This window comes from Procambarus clarkii, chromosome 54 (assembly GCF_040958095.1).
Source record: "Procambarus clarkii isolate CNS0578487 chromosome 54, FALCON_Pclarkii_2.0, whole genome shotgun sequence".
Lineage (NCBI taxonomy): Eukaryota > Metazoa > Arthropoda > Malacostraca > Decapoda > Cambaridae > Procambarus > Procambarus clarkii.
Window position 1 is genome coordinate 35,688,890 of NC_091203.1, and position 4,652 is coordinate 35,693,541.

The window sequence follows — 4,652 nt, forward strand, 5'->3', positions numbered from 1 at the left end:
CAGGGTTTGGCTCAAAAATATGGCTCACACCTCGAAATTCGGATGTTTTGGGATATTTCGAAAACTGCAGGGGAGTTTGTGCAAAATGTGACTCACTGCCGCTTTCAGTACTTGACATATGTTGGGTATAAAAAAGTCGTAATTTCAAACTGTGAATACGTGCAGAGAGCCTGAGTTTGGCTCCAAAATATGGCTCTCGCCTCGAAATTGGGATTTTTGGGGTATTTCGAAAACTGCAGGGGAATTTGTGCATAATGTGACTCACTGGCGCTTTCAGTACTTGGCATATGTTGGGTATAAAAATCGTAATATCAAACTGCGAATACGTGCAGAGAGCCAGAATTTGGCTCCAAAATATGGCTCAGGCCTCGATATTGTGATGTTTGGGATATTTTGAAAACTGCAGGGAGGTTTGGGACAAATATAACCAAACGCCACTTTCAACACTTGGCATATGTTGGGTATAAAAAGTCGTAATTTCAAACTGCGAATACGTGCATAGAGCCAGAATTTGGCACCAAAATATTGCTCAGTCCTCGAAATTGGGTAGTTTGGGATATTTTGAAAACTGCAGGGGGGTTTGGGACAAATATGACCAAACGCTGCTTACAGAACTTGACATATGTTGGGTATAAAAAGTCATAATTTCAAACTGCGAATACGTGCAGAGAGCTTGAATTTGGCTCCAAAATATGGCTCAGGCCATGAAAGTGCGATGTTTGGGATATTTTGAAAACTGCAGGGGAGTTTGAGCAAAATGTGACTCACTGCCGCTTTCAGTATTTGGCATATGTTGGGTATAAAAAGTCGTAATTTCATACTGCGAATACGTGCAGAGAGCCAGAATTTGGCTCCAAAATATGGCTCAGGCCTCAAAATTGGGATATTTGGGATATTTCGAAAACTGCAGGGGAGTTTGTGGGAAATGTGACTCACTGCCGCTTTCAGGACTTGGCATATGTTGGGTATAAAAATCGTAATTTTAATCTGCGAATACGTGCATAGAGCCAGAATTTGACAACAAAATATGGCTCAGGCCTTGAAATTGGGATGTTTGGGATATTCTGAAAACTGCAGGGAGGTTTGGGACAAAAGTGACGAAACGCCGCTTTCAGTACTTGGCATATGTTGGCTATATAAATTCATAATTTCAAACTGTGAATACGTGCAGAGAGCCAGAATTTGGCTCCAAAATATAGCTCAGGCCTCGAAATTAGGATATTTGGGATATTTCGAAAATTGCAGGGGAGTTTGTGCAAAATGTGACTCACTGCCGCTTTCAGTACTTGGCATATGTTGGGTATAAAAATCGTAATATCAAACTGCGAATACGTGCATAGAGCCAGAATTTGGCTCCAAAATATGGCTCATGCCTCGAAATTGGGATGTTTGGGATATTTTGAAAACTGCAGGGAGGTTTGGGACAAATGTGACCAAACGCCACTTTCAGTACTTGGCATATGTTGGGTATAAAAAGTCGTAATTTCAAACTGTGTATACGTGCAGAGAGCCAGAATTTGGCTCCAAAATATGGCTCAGGCCTCAAAATAGGGATATTTAGTATATTTCGAAAAATGCAGTGGAGTTTGTGCGAAATGTGACTCACTGCCGCTTTCAGGGCTTGGCATATGTTGGGTATAAAATATCGTAATTTCAAACTGCGAATACGTGGAGAGAGCCAGAGTTTGGCTCCAAAATAAGGCTCAGGCCTCGAAATTGGGATGTTTGGGATATTTCGAAAACTACAGGGGAGTTTGTGCAAAATGTGACTCAATGCCGCTTTCAGTACTTGGCATATGTTGGGTATAAAATCGTAATATTAAACTGCGAATACTTGGAGAGAGCCAGAATTTGGCTCCATAATATGGCTCAGGCCTCGATATTGGGATATTTGGGATATTTCGAAAACTGCAGGGGAGTTTGTACAAAATTTGACTCACTGCCGCTTTCAGGACTTGGCATATGTTGGGTATAAAAAGTCGTAATTTCAAACTGCGAATACGTGCATAGAGCCAGAATTTGGCTGAAAAATATTGCTCTGTCCTCGAAATTGGGATGTTTGGGATATTTTGAAAACTGCAGGGGGGTTTGGGACCAAAGAGACGAAACGCCGCTTTCAGAACTTGGCATATGTTGCGTATAAAAAGTTGTAATTTCAAACTGCGAATACGTGCAGAGAGCTTGAATTTGGCTCCAAAATATGGCTCAGGCCTCGAAAGTGGGATGTTTGGGATATTTTGAAAACTGCAGGGGAGTTTGTGCAAAATGTGACTCACTGCTGCTTTCAGTACTTGGCATATGTTGGGTATAAAAAGTCGTAATTTCAAACTGCGAATACGTGCAGAGAGCCAGAATTTGGCTCGAAAATATTGCTCTGGCCTCGAAATTGGGATATTTGGGATATTTCGAAAACTGGAAGGAAGTTTGTGCAAAATGTGACTTACTGCCGCTTTCAGGAATTGGCATATGTTGGGTATAAAAAGTCGTAATTTCAATCTGCGAATACGTGCATAGAGCCAGAATTTGGCTCCAAAATATGGCTCAGGCCTCGAAATTTGGATATTTGGGATATTTCGAAAACTGCAGGGGAGTTTGTGCGAAATGTGACTCACTGCCGGTTTCAGGACTTGGCATATGTTGGGTATAAAATATCGTAATTTCAAGCCTCGAATACGTGCATAGAGCCAGAATTTGGCTCCAAAATATGGCTCAGGCCTCGAAATTGCGATGTTTGAGATATTTTGAAAACTGCAGGAGGGTTTGGGACAAAGGTTACCAAACGCCGCTTTCAGTACTTGGCATAAATTGGGTATAAAAAAGTCGTAATTTCAAACTGCGAATACGTGCAGAGAGCCAGAATTTGGCTCAAAAATATGGCTCAGGCCTCAAAATTGGGATATTTATGATATTTCGAAAATTGCAGGGGAGTTTGTGCAAAATGTGACTCACTGCCGCTTTCAGTACTTGGCATATGTTAGGTATAAAAATCCTAATATCAAACTGCGAATACGTGCAGAGAGCCAGAATTTGGCTCCAAAATATGGCTGAGGCCTCGATATTGTGATGTTTGGGATATTTTGAAAACTGCAGGGAGGTTTGGGACAAATGTAACCAAACGCCGCTTTCAGTACTTGGCATATGTTGGGTATAAAAAAGTCGTAGTTTCAAACTGCGTATACGTGCAGAGAGCCAGAATTTGGCTCCAAAATATGGCTCAGTCCTCGAAATTGGGATATTTGGGATATTTCGAAAACTGCAGGGGAGTTTGTGCGAAATGTGACTCACTGCCGCTTTCAGGGCTTGGCATATGTTGGGTATAAAATGTCGTCATTTCAAACCACGAATACATGCATAGAGCCAGAATTTGGCTCCAAAATTTGGCTCAGGCCTCGAAATAGGGATGTTTGGGATTTTTTGAAAACTACAGTGGGGGGATTGGGACAAATGTGACCAAATGCCGCGTTCAGTACTTGGCATATGTTAGGCATAAAAAAGTCGTAATTTCAAACTGCGAATACGTGCAGAGAGCCAGCATTTGGCTCCAAAATATGGCTCAGTCCTCGAAATTAGGATATTTGGGATATTTCGAAAACTGCAGGGGAGTTTGTGCGAAATGTGACTCACTGCAGCTTTCAAGACTTGGCATATGTTGGGTATAAAATGTCGTAATTTCAAACCGCGAATACGTGCATAGAGCCAGAATTAGGCTCCAAAATATGGCGCAGGCCTCAAAATTGGGATGTTTGGGATATTTTGAAAACTGCTGGGAGGTTTGGGACAAATATAACCAAACGCCGCTTTCAACACTTGGCATATGTTGGGTATAAAAAATTCGTAATTTCATACTGCGAATACGTGCATAGAGCCAGAATTTGGCTCCAAAATATTGCTCAGTCCTCGAAATTGGGTAGTTTGGAATATTTTGAAAACTGCAGGGGGGTTTGGGACAAATATGACCAAACGCTGCTTACAGAACTTGGCATATGTTGGTTATAAAAAGTAGGAATTTCAAACTGCGAATACGTGCAGAGAGCTTGAATTTGGCTCCAAAATATGGCTCAGGCCTTGAAAGTGGGATGTTTGGGATATTTTGAAAACTGCAGGGGAGTTTGAGCAAAATGTGACTCACTGCCGCTTTCAGTATTTGGCATATGTTGGGTATAAAAAGTCGTAATTTCATACTGCGAATACGTGCAGAGAGCCAGAATTTGGCTCCAAAATATGGCTCAGGCCTCAAAATTGGGATGTTTGGGATATTTTGAAAACTGCAGGGGGGTTTGGGACAAATGTGACCAAACGCCGCTTTCAGTACTTGGCATACGTTGGGTATAAAAAAGTCGTAATTTCAAACTGCGAATACGTGCAGAGAGCCAGGGTTTGGCTCAAAAATATGGCTCACACCTCGAAATTGGGATGTTTTGGGATATTTCGAAAACTGCAGGGGAGTTTGTGCAAAATGTGACTCACTGCCGCTTTCAGTACTTGACATATGTTGGGTATAAAAAAGTCGTAATTTCAAACTGTGAATACGTGCAGAGAGCCTGAGTTTGGCTCCAAAATATGGCTCTCGCCTCGAAATTGGGATTTTTGGGGTATTTCGAAAACTGCAGGGGAATTTGTGCAAAATGTGACTCACTGGCGCTTTCAGTACT